The sequence below is a fragment of the Dendrobates tinctorius genome, unplaced genomic scaffold (genome assembly GCF_039654945.1).
Source record: "Dendrobates tinctorius isolate UK_male_01 unplaced genomic scaffold, ASM3965494v1 ptg000421c, whole genome shotgun sequence".
NCBI lineage: Eukaryota > Metazoa > Chordata > Amphibia > Anura > Dendrobatidae > Dendrobates > Dendrobates tinctorius.
This window is the reverse complement of record NW_027362085.1, coordinates 135,093-154,755: the sequence shown is the minus strand read 5'-3', so window position 1 is coordinate 154,755 and position 19,663 is coordinate 135,093. Positions and strand designations below refer to the sequence as shown.

Below are 19,663 nucleotides of genomic sequence, written 5' to 3'. Positions count from 1 at the left end.
TTATGGTACTACTGCGCGCTTATCGGTGACGCTATAGCGTCCACTTAAGGGCGGTTGTAAAATGGCGTGCTAACGGATCGCTACAGTGCTGATACTGTGTCGCAGGGCTATGTTATCTTTTTTTTCTTTTAAAAACCAGTAACACTTTGGAAAGTAGCAACTATGTGAATTTATTGTTGTTGTTATCACACAAGAATGAAATAAACATGTTAAATAAACACTTTTGCTGTCTAGATTTCATGCTGCCAAGTAACAGGACCAGGCCCATTAAAATATTGGCAGTATTGGTCCCTGCAGGCCTTAGCATCATCACGGTTTCTTCCCCTTGCCAGTGCTTGAAGTCCAGGTACTGCGGGATCATTGTCGCGCCACCTACCAAGAAGAACCTGACCATTTGTAGTGTCAACAGAGTCCACAAAGGCAGGCGGAGTGTAATCATTCGCATCACGGCGCCGCAGAAAATTGTGCAGCACGCAACAAGCCATAACGACCGAGTCAATGGATTCCAACTTTAGGTTTATGGGTGTGTGGAAAATCCGAAAGCGGCTGGCCATGATGCCAACCGCATTCTCAACAACCCTTCGTGCCCTTGACAAACGGTAGTTAAATATACGTGTTTGCTCCTTCACACTTTTTTGTTGGTACGGTTTCAGCAGATTCGCATGCAGCGCGAAGGCTTCATCACCGACAAAAACAAAGTTGAGGTTGCCGGTTGTCTCTGTGTTGGGAGGCAGGTTCAGGTCATAATTGGTCAATCGCTCTCCAAAAAGTGTATGTTCTAACACTCCACCATCTGAAACCCTGCCGTTCATGCCAACATCAACATTTATGAACTCATAGTTTGCATTAACAAGGGCCATAAGGATTACACTAAAATAGCCCTTATAATTGTAAAAATAGGATCCACTGTTCGGCGGTTGGGTGATCCTCACATGTTTACCATCCAAAGCCCCCCCACAGTTTGGGAACTGCCAAAGCCGCTCAAAATCAGAGGCAATATTTTTCCACTCCGCCACTGTTGTAGGAAACTGGATGTAGCTCCTGAGGCTTTGAACTATGGCATTGCATGTTTCAGGAATCAAACTGCTGAGCAGTGACAAAGAAACGGCAGAAGAAAATTGCAGATCTTTCAGTGATCGTCCGGTGGCCAGGAATCTCAGCGTCACAGTCAATCGTTCGTCTACCGGCACAGCAGCTCGCATTTTGGTATTTCTCCTTTCAATCAATGGCGTCACCCTGGCTAGTAAAAATTTGAAAGAGTCCTCTGACATCCGCAGATAGTTCTTGAAATCCTGAGGATTGTTCTCCTGCAGTTCTCTTACGAGCTGCATGTGTGAGAATTCGGACCTCTTCGCCAACCACTCTCTGGTCCACATGCGCCGATTTCTTTTGGACCGCCTCTCTTGCATCTGTGCCTCTTCATGTAGCCGACCAGCCTCCAACACCAAAGCAGCAGCCACAATAGCACGCTCTGCGCCGTTCATGATATACAAACTGCAACATAAAATAAAATCAATAGACGATTTGGTAACAAGAGCTTCATTTGTAGAAAGCCAACACAATAATCAATAAAAGTATTACTCTAAAAAACACCTTGCATGGTACTATTGAAATACATACCTGGCAAACAGAGTTGTTCTTTTGATGAATAAAATGAATCCACTAATAAAAGCGCAATAGCGATTGCAATAGGGACGCCGAAGCAACCGCGTTGTGAAAGCCGTTAAAATATAAACGCTGTAGCGACTCACACTGGAACGTTTAAGCCAAACCGGTTAACATCCAATATGCATGGGAACAAAGTGTTGAATGAGGCGTTCCAGCGTTGTCTTTTATAGCTTTTTTGTCAGATACATTTCGCACATTGTCAGCGCTGTAAAGACCAATAGGGAAGAGGAGGCGTGGCCGGTAAGTCACGCCTGTGTCGCTGAGCCATGCGTCATTATTGACGTCACTCATCGTTTTTAAAGCTTCAAACACAACGATAATTACTGAACAGCGGGACGTCAGCGATGGAAAAATGTACCTGCACATTCGAGCACGATCAGCGATAGCCGACGGGGGGTCCGGTCGCTGCTACCTTTCACACTTAACGAGATCGCTAGCGTGATCGCTGTCGCGTCACAATATCGGTGTCGCTTGAGCGATATCACTAGCGATCTCGCTTAGTGTAAAACCCCCTTCTTCAAACACAACGATAATTACTGAACAGCAGGACGTCAGCGATGGAAAAATGTACCTGCACATTCGAGCACGATCAGCGATAGCCGACGGGGGGTCCGGTCGCTGCTACCTTTCACACTTAACGAGATCGCTAGCGTGATCGCTGTCGCGTCACAATATCGGTGTCGCTTGAGCGATATCACTAGCGATCTCGCTTAGTGTAAAACCCCCTTTAGGAACACTTAGACACTGTCAAAAACACACATGCTTGCCAAAAGCAAAAACGGGTAGAAAAAATCACATTGGTAAAAGTAATGCTCATTAAACCAGCAATAGAATATGCTAACTAAGGCTAATTAAGCCAACAATATACGTTTGTGATCAAAATAAAGAAAAGCCACATGTTTCTGCCCGGGATCAAAACAGGGAACTTTCAGGAGGATGGCAAACAGGACAATCACTACACTACAGTAACCAGACAAGAGCGTTTACTGTGGTCATGGCAAGCATTAAAGATGAAGAACTCATTGTCAAAAGCGCTAGCTTGCAAGAGGAACGCTGTGTTTCTGCCCAGTTTCGAACTGCGGACCTTTCGCGTGTAAAGCGAACGTGATAACCGCTACACTACAGAAACCAACCGAGTCAAACAAACAAAAAATGCTGTGGTCATGGCAAGCAATAAAGAACAAGCACTGAAAGTCAAAAAGATCGTTTTCCAAGAGAAAAAGCTGTGTTTCTGCCCAGTTTCGAACCGGGGACCTTTCGCGTGTGAGGCGACCGTGATAACCGCTACACTACAGAAACCAGATGCAAGTGCTTACTGTGGTGACAACAAGCAATCGAGATCAAGAACTGAAAGTCAAAAGCTTTGATATCAAAGGGTAACAGCGTGTTTCTGCCCAGTTTCGAACTGGGGACCTTTCGCGTGTTAGGCGATTGTGATAACCACTACACTACAGAAACCGGCTGCGGAAGGTTACTGTGGTCATGACGAGCCATCGAGAACAAAGACTCAACGTCAAAAGCTTTAATATCAACGCCTAATGTCATGCTTCTATCCAGTTTCGAACTGGGGACCGTTCGCGTGTGAGGTGAACGTGACAACCACTACACTTCAGAAACTCCATGCAAAGCTAAAGATGTTTAAACATGCTGAAATGAATTTGAAAAAGAAAAAAACAGCCAGCCAAAGTCAAGAGGTCTTCCTCTATGTCTGAAGACAGGACAAAGTGCATTTTGCAACACAGGAACCTTTCATTTGTCAGGCTATTGGAGAAAAAGAACAAACAGGGAAACAAAACCATGCTCCACAAAACATTCTCATGCCTTTGTCCAAAAGCCAAAAAGAAAAAGCACCTAGATGCCTGCTTTCGCACCTTGATCCTATCAGGTGTTACTTGAATTAGGAACACTTAGGCCTGTTTCACACTTGCTTTTTTTTGCAGCGCGTTTTTCCCGCAAAAAAACGCATTGAAAAACGCATACAAAAGCATACAACTGCTGCGTTTTTTTCAAGCATTTTTATGAGCATGCATGAAAAAAACGCAGCGGTTTTAAGCGTTTGTATGCGTTTTTAGTGGGTTTTTACCGCGTTTGCGTTTTTTTCCAACATTAGGTGGCCACTCACACTAGCCCAAACCATGACTTTACTAACCCTAACCCTGACCCTAACCCTAACCCTAACCCTGACCCTAACCCTAACCCTAACCCTTAAAAAACCATACTTAACCCTAACCCTGACCCTAACCCTAACCCTAACCCTGACCCTAACCCTTAACCAAACCATACTTAACCTTAACCCTAACCCTAACCCTGACCCTAACCCTAACCCTAACCCTAACCCTGACCCTAACCCTTAACCAAACCATACTTAACCCTAACCCTAACCCTAACCCTAACCCTTAACCAAACCATACTTAACCCTAACCCTGACCCTAACCCTAACCCTTACCCTGACCCTAACCCTAACCCTAACCCTTAACCAAACCATACTTAACCTTAACCCTAACCCTAACCCTAACCCTGACCCTAACCCTTAACCAAACCATACTTAACCCTAACCCTGACCCTAACCCTAACCCTAACACTGACCCTAACCCTAACCCTAACCCTTAACCAAACCATACTTAACCTTAACCCTAACCCTAACCCTAACCCTAACCCTGACCCTAACCCTAACCCTGACCCTAACCCTTAACCAAACCATACTTAACCCTAACCCTGACCCTAACCCTAACCCTAACCCTAACCCTGACCCTAACCCTAACCCTACACCCCCTTAACTAACCCTAACTTTACCCAAACCCCTAAATTTCATTGTCTAAACTAATGGTAAAAAAAAACGCATGTGCAAAAAAACGCATACATAAGCATGCCAATGCGCACATATGCTCACCATAGACTTATAATGGGTGTCTTGCTGTAAAAAAACGCATTGCGCGCGCATGCGTTTTTTTGAGGCAAATCGGACGCACAAAAAATGCAACAAGTTGCATTTTGTGCGCCCGAGCGCATACCGCAAAAAAACGCATGCGCGGTAAAACGCGTACAAACGCATGTGTATGTGCACATAAGCGCATCCCATGCAAAGTATAGGGAAAAAAAACGCATGCACTATTTAGCGCTAAATTACCGCGAAAAAAAACGCAAATGTGAAACCTGCCTAACAGCGTGTTTCTGCCCAGTTTCATACTGGGGACTTTTCGCGTGTTAGGCGAATGTGATAACCACTACGCTACAGAAACCGGCTGCGGAAGGTTACTGTAGTCATGACGAGCCATAGAGAACAAAGACTCAACGTCAAAAGCTATAATATCAATACCTAATGTCATGCTTCTATCCAGTTTCGAACTTGGGACCGTTCGCGTGTGAGGTGAACGTGACAACCACTACACTTCAGAAACTCCATGCAAATATAAAGATGTTTAAACATGCTGAAATGAACTTGAAAAAGAAAAAAACAGCCAGCCAAAGTCAAGAGGTCTTCCTCTATGTCTGAAGACAGGACAAAGTGCATTTTGCAACACAGGAACCTTTCATATGTCAGGCTATTGGAAAAAAGAACAAACAGGGAAACAAAACCATGCTCCACAAAACATTCTCATGCCTTTGTCCAAAAGCCAAAAAGAAAAAGCACCTAGATGCCTGCTTTCGCACATTGATCCTATCAGGTGTTAGTTGAATTAGGAACACTTAGGCCTGTTTCACACTTGCTTTTTTTTGCAGCGCGTTTTTCCCACAAAAAAACGCATTAAAAACGCATAAAAAAGCATACAACTGCTGCGTTTTTTTCAAGCATTTTTATGAGCATGCATGAAAAAAACGCAGCGTTTTTATGCGTTTGTATGCGTTTTTAGTGCGTTTTTACCGCGTTTGTGTTTTTTTCCAACATTAGGTGGCCCCTCACACTAACCCAAACCATGACTTTACTAACCCTAACCCTGACCCTAACCATAACCCTAACCCTGACCCTAACCCTAACCCTAACCCTTAACCAAACCATACTTAACCCTAACCCTGACCCTAACCCTTAACCAAACCATACTTAACCCTAACCCAAACCCTAACTAACTTTAACCCTAACCCTAACACTGACCCTAACCCTAACCCTAACCCTAACCCTGACCCTAACCCTAACCCTAACCCTTAACCAAACCATACTTAACCCTAACCCTGACCCTAACCCTTAACCAAATCATACTTAACCCTAACCCAAACCCTAACTAACCTTAACCCTAACCCTAACCCTGACCCTAACCCTAACCCTAACCCTGACCCTAACCCTTAACCAAACCATACTTAACCCTAACCCTGACCCTAACCCTGACCCTAACCCTTAACCAAACCATACTTAACCCTAACCCTAACCCTAACCCTGACCCTAACCCTAACCCTAACCCTGACCCTAACCCTAACCCTAACCCTAACCCTGACCCTCACCCTTAACCAAACCATACTTAACCCTAACCCTGACCCTAACCCTGACCCTAACCCTAACCCTAACCCTGACCCTAACCCTTAACCAAACCATACTTAACCCTAACCCTGACCCTAACCCTAACCCTAACCCTTAACCAAACCATACTTAACCCTAACCCTGACCCTAACCCTTAACCAAAACATACTTAACCCTAACCCAAACCCTAACTAACCTTAACCCTAACCCTAACCCTAACCCTAACCCTAACCCTGACCCTAACCCTTAACCAAACCATACTTAACCCTAACCCTGAACCTAACACTGACCCTAACCCTTAACCAAACCATACTTAACCCTAACCCTGACCCTAACCCTGACCCTAACCCTAACCCTAACCCTAACCCTGACCCTAACCCTAACCCTAACCCTAACCCTAACCCTAACCCTAACCCTGACCCTAACCCTTAACCAAACCATACTTAACCCTAACCCTGACCCTAACCCTGACCCTAACCCTAACCCTAACCCTAACCCTGACCCTAACCCTTAACCAAACCATACTTAACCCTATCCCTGACCCTAACCCTGACCCTAACCCTTACCCTAACCCTAACCCTAACCCTGACCCTAACCCTTAACCAAACCATACTTAACCCTAACCCTGACCCTAACCCTAACCCTAACCCTAACCCTGACCCTAACCCTTAACCAAACCATACTTAACCCTAACCCTGACCCTAACCCTAACCCTAACCCTGACCCTAACCCTAACCCTAAACCCCCTTAACTAACCCTAACTTTACCCAAACCCCTAAATTCCATTGTCTAAACTAATGGTAAAAAAAAAAACGCATGTGCAAAAAAACGCATACATAAGCATGCCAATGCGCACATATGCTCACCATAGACTTATAATGGGTGTCTTACTGTAAAAAAACGCATTGCGCGCACATGCGTTTTTTTGAGGCAAATCGGACGCACAAAAAATGCAACAAGTTGCATTTTGTGCGCCCGAGAGCATACCGCAAAAAAACGCATGCGCGGTAAAACGCGTACAAACGCATGTGTAAGCGCACATAAGCGCATCCCATGCAAAGTATAGGAAAAAAAAACGCATGCGCTATTTAGCGCTAAATTACCGCGAAAAAAAACGCAAATGTGAAACCAGCCTTAGACACTGTCAAAAACACACATGCTTGCCAAAAGCAAAAACGGGTAGAAATAATCACATTGGTAAAAGTAATGCTCATTAAACCAGCAATAGAATATGCTAACTAAGGCTAATTAAGCCAACAATATACGTTTGTGATCAAAATAAAGAAAAGCCTCATTTTTCTGCCCGGGATCAAAACAGGGAACTTTCAGGAGGATGGCAAACAGGACAATCACTACACTACAGTAACCAGACAAGAGAGTTTACTGTGGTCATGGCAAGCATTAAAGATCAAGCACTCATTGTCAAAAGCGCTAGTTTGCAAGAGGAACGCTGTGTTTCTGCCCAGTTTCGAACTGAGGCCCTTTCTCGTGTAAAGCGAACGTGATAACCGCTACACTACAGAAACCAACCTATTCAAGCAAACAAAAAATGCTGTGGTCATGGCAAGCAATAAAGAACAAGCTCTGAAAGTCAAAAAGATCGTTTTCCAAGAGGAAAAGCTGTGTTTCTGCCCAGTTTCGAACAGGGGACCTTTCGCGTGTGAGGCGAACGTGATAACCGCTACACTACAGAAACCAGAAGCAAGCGCTTACTGTGGTGACAACAAGCAATCGAGATCAAGAACTGAAAGTCAAAAGCTTGGATGCCAAAGTGTAACAGTGTGTTTCTGCCCAGTTTTGAACTGGGGACCTTTCGCGTGTGAGGTGAACGTGATAACAACTACACTACAGAAACCGGATGCAAGCGCTTACTGTGGTGACAACAAGCAATCGAGATCAAGAACTGAAAGTCAAAAGCTTGGATACCAAACGGTAACCGCGTGTTTCTGCCCAGTTTCAGAACTGGGTACCTTTCTCGTGTTAGGCGAACGTGATAACCACTACACTACAGAAACCGGCTGCGGAAGGTTACTGTGGTCATGACGAGCCATCGAGGACAAACACTCAATGTCAAAAGCTTTAATATCAACGCTTAATGTCATGCTTCTCTCCAGTTACGAACTGGGGACCGTTCGCGTGTGAGGTGAACGTGACAACCACTACACTGCAGAAACTCCATGCAAAGATAAAGATGTTTAAACATGCTGAACTGAAGTTGAAAAAGAAAAAAACAGCCAGCCAAAGTCAAGAGGTCTTCCTCTATGTCTGAAGACAGGACAAAGTGCATTTTGCAACACAGGAACCTTTCATTTGTCAGGCTATTGGAGAAAAAGAACAAACAGGGAAACAAAACCATGCTCCACAAAACATTCTCATGCCTTTGTCCAAAAGACAAAAAGAAAAAGCACCTAGATGCCTGCTTTCGCACCTTGATCCTATCAGGTGTTACTTGAATTAGGAACACTTAGACACTGTCAAAAACACACATGCTTGCCAAAAGCAAAAACGGGTAGAAATAATCACATTGGTAAAAGTAATGCTCATTAAACCAGCAATAGAATATGCTAACTAAGGCTAATTAAGCCAACAATATACGTTTGTGATCAAAATAAAGAAAAGCCACATGTTTCTGCCCGGGGTCAAAACAGGGAACTTTCAGAAGGATGGCAAACAGGACAATCACAACACTACATTAACGAGACAAGAGCATTTACTGTGGTCATGGCAAGCATTAAAAATCAAGCACTCATTGTCAAAAGGACTAGTTTGCAAGAGGAACGCTGTGTTTCTGCCCAGTTTCGAAGTGAGGACCTTTCGCGTGTAAAGCGAACGTGATAACCACTACACTACAGAAACCAACCGCTTCAAACAAACAAAAAATGCTGTGGTCATGGCAAGCAATAAAGAACAAGCACTGAAAGTCAAAAAGATCGTTTTCCAAGAAAAAAAGCTGTGTTTCTGCCCAGTTTCGAACTGAGTACCTTTCGCGTGTGAGGCGAACATGATAACCGCTACACTACAGAAACGGGATGCAAGCGCTTACTGTGGTGACAACAAGCAATCGAGATCAAGAACTGAAAGTCAAAAGCTTGGATACCAAAGGGTAACAGCGTGTTTCTGCCCAGTTTCAAACTGAGGACCGTTCGCGTGTAAAGCGAACGTGATAACCACTACACTACAGAAACCAACCGGTTCAACAAAACGAAAAATGCTGTGGTCATGGCAAGCAATAAAGAACAAGCACTGAATGTCAAAAAGATCGTTTTCCAAGAGAAAAGCTGGGTTTCTGCCCATCTTCAAACTGGGGACCTTTCGCGTGTGAGGCAAACGTGATAACCGCTACACTACAGAAACCGGATGGAAGCACTTACTGTGGTGACAACAAGCAATCGAGATCAAGAACTGAAAGTCAAAAGCTTGGATACCAAAGGGTAACAGCGTGTTTCTGCCCAGTTTTGAACTGGGGACCTTTCGCGTGTTAGGCGAACTTGATAACCACTACACTACAGAAACCGGCTGCGGAAGGTTACTGTGGTCATGACGAGCCATCGAGAACAAAGACTCAACGTCAAAAGCTTTAATATCAACGCCTAATGTCATGCTTCTATCCAGTTTCGATCTGTGGACCGTTCGCGTGTGAGGTGAACGTGACAACCACTACACTTCAGAAACTCCATGCAAAGCTAAAGATGTTTAAACATGCTGAAATGCACTTGAAAAAGAAAAAAACAGCCAGCCAAAGTCAAGAGGTCTTCCTCTATGTCTGAAGACAGGACAAAGTGCATTTTGCAACACAGGAACCTTTCATTTGTCAGGCTATTGGAAAAAAGAACAAACAAGGAAACAAAACCATTTTCCACAAAACATTCTCATGCCTTTGTCCAAAAGCCAAAAAGAAAAAGCACCTAGATGCCTGCTTTCGCACATTGATCCTATTAGGTGTTACTTGAATTAGAATCATAGAATCATAGAGTTGGAAGGGACCTCCTGGGCCATCTAGTCCAACCCCTTGCTCAAAGCAGGCTTCGCTAAATCATCCCAGTCAGATATCTGTCCAGCCTCTGTTTGAAGACTTCCAATGAAGGAGAACTCACTACTTCTCGTGTCAGCCTGTTCCACTCATTGATCACTCTAATTGTCAACAAGTTTTTTCTAATATCTAATCCATGTCTCCTCCCATTCAGTTTCATCCCATTGCTTCTAGTCTTTCCTTGTGCAAATGAGAATAAAGTTGATCCTTCTACAATGTGTCAGCCCTTTAGATATTTGTATACAGCTATTAAGTCTCCTCTCAGTCTTCTCTTTTGCAAACTAAACATTCCCAAATCCTGCAACCTTTCCTCATAAGACAGGGTTTGCAGACCGGTCACCATTCTGGTCGCTCTTTTCTGAACTTGCTCCAGTTTGTTGATGTCTTTTTTAAAATGTGGTGCCCAAAACTGGACACAATATTCCAGATGAGGTCTGAGCAAAGAGGAGTAGAGGGAAATAATGACTTCACATGATCTAGACTTTATGCTTCTGTTAATACATCCTAGAATTGCATTTGCCTTTTTTGCTGCTGCATCACACTGTTGACTCATATTCAGTCTGTGATCTATTAGTATACCCAAGTCTTTTTCACATGTGCTGTCACTTAGCCCTATTCCTCCCATTCTATATATGCTTTTTTCATTTTTATTGCCCAGATGTATTACTTTGCATTTCTCCCTGTTAAAAACCATTCTGTTAGTTGCTGCCCACTTCTCCAGTTTATTTAAATCTTTTTGAATCCTCTCTCTCTCTTCTCTAGTATTAGCTATCCCTCCTAGCTTTGTGTCATCAGCAAATTTAATCAGTTTACCCTCAATTCCTTCATCTAAATCGTTGATAAAGATGTTGAACAATACAGGGCCCAGGACAGAGCCCTGTGGAACCCCACTTGAGACATTCTTCCAACTGGATGTGCAGCCATTTACGACCACTCTTTGGGTCCGATCACTAAGCCAGTTATGAATCCACCTAACAGTTGCCTTGTCCATTCCATACTTAGTCATTTTTTCAATAAGGATTGTATGAGAGACTTTGTCAAATGCTTTGCTGAAGTCAAGATATACTATACAGTGGGGCAAAAAAGTATTTAGTCAGTCAGCAATAGTGCAAGTTCCACCACTTAAAAAGATGAGAGGCGTCTGTAATTTACATCATAGGTAGACCTCAACTATGGGAGACAAACTGAGAAAAAAAAATCCAGGAAATCACATTGTCTGTTTTTTTTTCATTTTATTTGCATATTATGGTGGAAAATAAGTATTTGGTCAGAAACAAGCAATCAAGATTTCTGGCTCTCACAGACCTGTAACTTCTTCTTTAAGAGTCTCCTCTTTCCTCCACTCATTACCTGTAGTAATGGCACCTGTTTAAACTTGTTATCAGTATAAAAAGACACCTGTGCACACCCTCAAACAGTCTGACTCCAAACTCCACTATGGTGAAGACCAAAGAGCTGTCAAAGGACACCAGAAACAAAATTGTAGCCCTGCACCAGGCTGGGAAGACTGAATCTGCAATAGCCAACCAGCTTGGAGTGAAGAAATCAACTGTGGGAGCAATAATTAGAAAATGGAAGACATACAAGACCACTGATAATCTCCCTCGATCTGATGCTCCACGCAAAATCCCACCCCGTGGGGTCAGAATGATCACAAGAACGGTGAGCAAAAATCCCAGAACCATGCGGGGGGACCTAGTGAATGAACTGCAGAGAGCTGGGACCAATGTAACAAGGCCTACCATAAGTAACACACTACGCCACCATGGACTCAGATCCTGCAGTGCCAGACGTGTCCCACTGCTTAAGCCTGTACATGTCCGGGCCCGTCTGAAGTTTGCTAGAGAGCATTTGGATGATCCAGAGGAGTTTTGGGAGAATGTCCTATGGTCTGATGAAACCAAACTGGAACTGTTTGGTAGAAACACAACTTGTCGTGTTTGGAGGAAAAAGAATACTGAGTTGCATCCATCAAACACCATACCTACTGTAAAGCATGGTGGTGGAAACATCATGCTTTGGGGCTGTTTCTCTGCAAAGGGGCCAGGACGACTGATCCGGGTACATGAAAGAATGAATGGGGCCATGTATCGTGAGATTTTGAGTGCAAACCTCCTTCCATCAGCAAGGGCATTGAATATGAAACGTGGCTGGGTCTTTCAACATGACAATGATCCAAAACACACTGCCAGGGCAATGAAGGAGTGGCTTCGTAAGAAGCATTTCAAGGTCCTGGAGTGGCCTAGCCAGTCTCCAGATCTCAACCCTATAGAAAACCTTTGGAGGGAGTTGAAAGTCTGTGTTGCCAAGCGAAAAGCCAAAAACATCACTGCTCTAGAGGAGATCTGCATGGAGGAATGGGCCAACATACCAACAACAGTGTGTGGCAACCTTGTGAAGACTTACAGAAAACGTTTGACCTCTGTCATTGCCAACAAAGGATATATCACAAAGTATTGAGATGAAATTTTGTTTCTGACCAAATACTTATTTTCCACCATAATATGCAATTAAAATGAAAAAAAAAACAGACAATGTGATTTTCTGGATTTTTTTTCTCAGTTTGTCTCCCATAGTTGAGGTCTACCTATGATGTAAATTACAGACGCCTCTCATCTTTTTAAGTGGTGGAACTTGCACTATTGCTGACTGACTAAATACTTTTTTGCTCCACTGTATCTACAGCATTTCCTTGATCCACCCAATCAGTGATACCGTCATAGAAGGAAATTAAATTAGTTTGACATGACTTATTAGTTACAAACCCATGCTGACTCTGTATAATCACTTAATTCTTATCCAGGTATTGACATACATGTTGTTTAATAATTTGTTCAAAGATCTTTCCTGGTATAGAAGTCAGACTCACCAGCCTATAGTTGCCTGGGTCCACCTTCTTCCCCTTTTTGAAGATAGGAACAACATTTGCTCTTCTCCAGTCTTCTGGCACTTCTCCTGTTCTCCAAGAATTTTCAAAGATTATGGAGAGGGGTTCAAAAATTTCTTCTGCTATCTCCTTCAGTACTCTGGGGTTTAATTCATCTGGACCTGGAGACTTGAATTCATTTAGGTTAGCTAAGTGTTTCCTCACTATCTTTCTGTTTATAGATATCCTGGATTCTTCTATTCCCTTAATAGCACAGTGAATAACAGTTGATGTTACATTTCCTTTCTGAGAGAAAACAGATGCAAAATAGGAATTTAAAAGTTCAGCCTTCTCAACATCCTGTCTTACCATTTCATCATTTTCATCCTGTAAAAATCCTATAGCATCTTTGACTTTTCTTTTACTGTTGACATATCCCCAAAATCCTTTATTATTGCTTTTGACATCTCTTGCAAGCCTCAATTCATTTTCAGCTTTAGCTAATCTGATTTGTGACCTGCAGGTTCTGCAGACAGAATTATATTCTTCTTTAGATATGCCTCCCTCTTTCCATTTTATAAACATTTTTTTCTTCCTTTTTAGCATGTGCTTAAGTTCTGTGTTCATCCATCCTGGTTTCCTTAAATGCTTCCTATTCTTCCCTCTTTTCGGAATTGTTAACAACTGTGCTTTGAGAATTTCATTTTTCAAGATTTCCCATCCTTCCTGGACATTTTTGTCTTTAAGGATATCCAGCCATTGGATCCCTCCAATTCTCTTTCTGAATCCCTTAAAATCTGCCTTTCTGAAATCTAACCTTGACGTCTGAGTCTTCACAGGTCTTCCACCTCTAGTTATCCAAAATTCTAAAATAGCATGGTCGCTACCTCCTAGGGTCCCAGCCACTTTTACCTCCTCAACCATTTCCTCCCTGTTTATAAGGATTAGATCCAAGGTAGCAGTTCCCCTTGTTTTCTCCCTTACCTTTTGGAAGATAAAGTTGTCAGCAAGAGAGGATAAGAATTTCCTTGACCTGTTAGTTTTGCCTGAGAGAGATTCCCAACAAATGTCTGGATAGTTGAAATCTCCCATGACAACTATGTCATATTTTTTGGAGAACTTGGCCATTTCATGCATAAAGAGTTCATCCATATCTTCAGCTTGCACAGGCGGCCTGTAGTAAATACCTACAATGGTGTCCTTTCCATTGTTCTGTCCTTGTATTCTTACCCAAACAGTTTCCACAGAACGCCCAGTCTCTGAAGCTTCAATCTCTGTGCAGATATATGCGTTTCTAACATACAATGCGACACCCCCTCCTCGTTTATCAAGTCTGTTTCTTGCAAATAAGTTGTATCCTTCTAGTCTTGTATTCCAATCATGTGTATTGTCCCACCAAGTTTCGGTGATTCCAATGACATCATATTTCTTTTCCTGTGTTAGTAGTTCCAATTCTCCTTGTTTGTTGCCCATGCTTTGTGCATTAGTATAGAAACATTTTAGTTTGTGATTGGTTTCTCTTTCTCCAATATTTTTATTAATTAGATTCTTTCATCTTTGTTCTTCCTTTCCACTTCTAATAGCAGAGTTCTCAATAGCATTTGTGAGGTGTATGGCTTTTTCTGGTCTTTTGCTTCCCTTCCCATGTTGTTCTAGTTTAAAGCTCTCCTTACAAGTGTAGCAAGGCGACTTCCAAATACCTGCTTTCCAGTCTTCGTAAGGTGCACCCCATCTTTAGCAAGTAGTCCATCGTATAAGTAGTTCACTACGTGATCCAGAAATCCAAATCGTTGCTGACGGCACCATCGACGTAGCCAGTTGTTCACCTGCAGAATCTTATTCCACCTCCTTGTTCCATGGCCATCCACTGGGAGGATGGAAGAGAAGACCACCTGCGCTCCCAGTTCTTTCACTTTCTTGCCTAAGTCTTCAAAGTCTCTGCAGATGGTTTCCAGGTCGTTTCTTGCGGTGTCATTTGTTACCACATGTAGTAGCAGGAATGGATAGTCATCTGTAGGTCTGAAGAGTCCTGATATCCTGTCAGACACATCTTTAATTTTTGCACCTGGAAGACAGCACATTTCTCTTGAAGTTATATCTGGTCTGCAGATAGCGGCCTCTGTTCCTCTCAACAGGGAATCCCCCATGACCACCACTCTCCGTTTCTTCTTCACAACATTTTTCCTTCTCCATCTAGGAGGACTCTGAAGGCGTACAAGGTTGCTGTTTGTTGGCAAAGTCTTATCCTGATGTATTTCGTCATCGTTTTCCTGCGTGAGAGCCTGGTACTGGTTTCTGAGCAGTATGGGTGCTGAGTGCCTCCTGATCCTCCTGCTTCTCTGGGTCACATGTCTCCATTCCTCTGTTTATTCAGGTGCACTTCGAATTTCTTCTCTTTCTGTAACATGAAGAGATAATTCTGCCCTGTCCAAGAACTCTTCACCTTCCTTAATAATCTTCAACGTAGCTAACCTCTCTTTGAGATTTTGCAACTTTTCCTCCAACAGGGTCACAAGCTTGCATTTGTGGCATGTGAAGTTTGGCTTTTCCACTGGTAAATCTGTGAACATGTAGCAAGAAATGCAGCTCACCAAATGGCTCCTGGCTAGAGTTGAGCGATACCATCCGATACTTCAAAGTATCGTATCGGATGGTATCGGCCGATCTTTAAAAAAAGTATCGGTATCGCCGATTCCGATACCGGAAGTCCCATTCAAGTCTATGGGACTTCCGGTATCGGAATAAGAAAAACCCTTTCCTGCCCTTGTACAGCCTCTCTGGGGTCTGTACGGGCCTTTCGGGGGGCTGTGCCGGCCTGCCAGGGGGTCTGTGCAGGCTCCGGTGGTCTGTGCCGGCCTGCCGGTGGTCTGTGCAGGCTCCGGGGGGCTGTGCCGGCCTGCCGGGGGGCTGTGCCGGCCTGCCAGGGGGTCTGTGCAGGCTCCGGTGGTCTGTGCCGGCCTGCCGGTGGTCTGTGCAGGCTCCGGGGGGCTGTGCCGGCCTGCCGGGGGGCTGTGCCGGCCTGCCGGTGGTCTGTGCAGGCTCCGGGGGTCTGTGCAGGCATCGTCCGATGGGACTACAAGTCCCATCTGGCGATGCCTGCTACCATGACAGTGATTGACACATTAGCCAATGATGGGACAGTAGTAGTCCCATCATCCGGCTAATGTGTTAAATGTAAAAAAAAAAAAAAAAAAAAAAAATTACATGCTACATACTACATACATGCTACATTCATACTACATACTACATACATGCTACATTCATACTACATGCAACATACATACTACATATATACTACATGCATGCTACATACATACTACATGATACATACTACATATATACTACATACATACTACATACATGCTACATACATACTGCATACTACATACATACTACATACATACTACATACATACTACATGCTACATACATACTACATGCATGCTACATACATACTACATGCATGCTACATACATACTACATGCATGCTACATACATACTACATGCATGCTACATACATACTGCATGCTACATACATACTACATACATACTACATACATACTACATGCATGCTACATACATACTACATGCATGCTACATACATACTACATATATACTACATACATACTACATACATGCTACATACATACTGCATGCTACATACATACTACATACATACTACATGCATGCTACATACATACTACATGCATGCTACATACATACCACATACATACTACATGCTACATACATACCACATATATACTACATACATACAATACATTCATACAATACATACATAGACATACAGTACATATAACATAGAGTAACATACTTACCAATACTTGTCACATTGTTCCCCGAAGCCATTGTCTTTTCTGGGATAAATATTAACATAACAAACCACAAAAATACTCACCCACGATCCGAAGCAGTCCACGAGTGTGTCCCACGACGATCTTGGGTAGAGAACTGCAGCATCAGATGATGCTGCCGTTCTCTACGGGCTGCAGGAATCCAATGACGGAAGGTAGGTATCCTTCCGCACTGTATTCCTCCGCCACTTAAAAAAAAAAAGTCCCTAGTCTCACTTTATGCCATTGCTGTGTGGGAATTTCCCACACAGCAATGGCATAAAGTGAGACTAGGGACTTTTTTTTTTTTAAGTGGCGGAGGAATACAGTGCGGAAGGATACCTACCTTCCGTCATTGGATTCCTGCAGCCCGTAGAGAACGGCAGCATCATCTGATGCTGCAGTTCTCTACCCAAGATCGTCGTGGGACACACTCGTGGACTGCTTCGGATCGTGGGTGAGTATTTTTGTGGTTTGTTATGTTAATATTTATTCCGGAAAGACAATGGCTTCGGGGAACAATGTGACAAGTATTGGTAAGTATGTTACTCTATGTTATATGTACTGTATGTCTATGTATGTATTGTATGAATGTATTGTATGTATGTAGTATATATGTGGTATGTATGTAGCATGTAGTATGTATGTAGCATGCATGTAGCATGTAGTATGTATGTAGCATGCATGTAGTATATATGTAGTATGTATGTAGTATGTATGTGGTATGTATGTAGCATGTAGTATATATGTAGCATGCATGTAGTATGTATGTAGTATGTATGTAGTATGTATGTAGCATGCAGTATGTATGTAGTATGTATGTAGTATATATGTAGTATGTATGTAGCATGCATGTAGTATGTATGTAGCATGTATGTAGTATGTATGTGGTATGTATGTAGCATGCATGTAGTATATATGTAGTATGTATGTAGCATGCATGTAGTATATATGTAGCATGCATGTAGTATGTATGTGGTATGTATGTAGCATGTAGTATATATGTAGCATGCATGTAGTATGTATGTAGTATGTATGTAGCATGCAGTATGTATGTAGTATGTATGTAGTATATATGTAGTATGTATGTAGCATGCATGTAGTATGTATGTAGCATGTATGTAGTATGTATGTGGTATGTATGTAGCATGCATGTAGTATATATGTAGTATGTATGTAGCATGCATGTAGTATATATGTAGCATGCATGTAGTATGTATGTGGTATGTATGTAGCATGTAGTATATATGTAGCATGCATGTAGTATGTATGTAGTATGTATGTAGCATGCAGTATGTATGTAGTATGTATGTAGTATATATGTAGTATGTATGTAGCATGCATGTAGTATGTATGTAGTATTTTTTTTTTTTTTTTTTAACATTTAACACATTAGCCGGATGATGGGACTACTACTGTCCCATCATTGGCTAATGTGTCAATCACTGTCATGGTAGCAGGCATCGCCCGATGGGACTTGTAGTCCCATCGGACGATGCTTGCACAGACCCCCGGACATCAGCACAGCCCCCCGGCAGGCCGGCACAGCCCCCCGGCAGGCCGGTACAGACCCCCACAGGGTGCACAGCCCCCCGGCAGGCCGGCACAGCCCCCCGGCAGGCCGGCAGAGACCCCGGGCAGTCCACACAGCCCCCCGGCAGGCCGGCACAGCCCCCCGGCAGGCCGGCAGAGACCCCCGGAAGGCCCGAAATGACGGCGCATCATGATGCGCACACACCGCGCATCATGATGACGTCAGGCCGTCAATCAACTGAACTTCCGATTCCGATGCCGAATTCCGATATTGAAAAAATATCGGAAGTCGGTATCGGAATTCCGATACAGCAAGTATCGGCCGATACCCGATACTTGCGGTATCGGAATGCTCAACACTACTCCTGGCCTCTTCCATCTTGAGATTTCTTAAAAATGATGAAAGATGAGCAAAAATTTTTCCGATTTCCTCTTTTCAGCTGCAACGGCCAAAACCCAGTGATCGTTGAGCTCACGGAGACTCTTCACTTATCCCAGAAGGCACTGGGAATATGCAAATGATCTCCTCAAGACTCTTCCCCTGGAACACTTAGACACTGTCAAAAACACACATGCTTGCCAAAAGCAAAAACGGGTAGAAATAATCACATTGGTAAAAGTAATGCTCATTAAACCAGCAATAGAATATGCTAACTAAGGCTAATTAAGGCTACTTTCACACATCAGGTTTTCGGCGTCAGGCGCGATGGGGCGTCGTGCCGGAACGCCGGATCCGGCAAATGTTTAGTAAAACCGGATGTGACGTATCTGGTTTTCTGCCGGATCCGTCTTTTTCTTGACAGACAAAACCGGATCCGTCTCATTTGGTTCATCCGTTTTTCTATCCGTTTTTCGACGGATTACGCCGGATCCGGTTTTTAAAATTGACCCTTGTGGCCTTCCGAACGGGATTGGCTACTGGAAAACTATATATAGAGTGTTCCTACAGCCCTTCTTTGACAGGTTGTCGAAGAGAAAGTGCAGGTTGGAGAGAAGAGCAAGTTACTGGCGAAGATGGATGTTGTCATTGGAAATATTTTGAAGAATTTGGCGGTTTTTATAGCGGAGGCGAATCGTTTGAGGGTGATTGTTCTGGAGAAGGAGAGAGCGAGACAGCAGCGCATCAGGCATCGTAGATGACGTTTGTGGATCCACCCCATCACAGCCAAGAGAATGACGCGTGGGGTCTATTCTACACTCTGCATGGACCTTCGACGAAACCCGGATAAATTTTTTGGATATGTTAGGATGAAAATGGAGAATTTT

The 19,663-nt window shown here is 43.3% G+C and overlaps 4 non-coding genes across 4 annotated transcripts; all 4 read right to left on the bottom strand.

The window, feature by feature from the left end:
- Positions 1–2,724: 2,724 nt before the first annotated feature.
- TRNAV-UAC (transfer RNA valine (anticodon UAC)) lies at positions 2,725–2,797 on the bottom strand. The gene has a single exon. It is a non-coding gene; the product is annotated as a tRNA-Val (tRNA).
- Positions 2,798–7,571: 4,774 nt separating this feature from the next.
- Positions 7,572–7,644, bottom strand: TRNAV-UAC (transfer RNA valine (anticodon UAC)). The gene has a single exon. It is a non-coding gene; the product is annotated as a tRNA-Val (tRNA).
- Positions 7,645–8,901: 1,257 nt separating this feature from the next.
- TRNAV-UAC (transfer RNA valine (anticodon UAC)) lies at positions 8,902–8,974 on the bottom strand. The gene has a single exon. It is a non-coding gene; the product is annotated as a tRNA-Val (tRNA).
- Positions 8,975–9,230: 256 nt separating this feature from the next.
- TRNAV-UAC (transfer RNA valine (anticodon UAC)) lies at positions 9,231–9,303 on the bottom strand. Its single transcript has one exon. It is a non-coding gene; the product is annotated as a tRNA-Val (tRNA).
- Between the last annotated feature and the right edge of the window lie 10,360 nt (positions 9,304–19,663).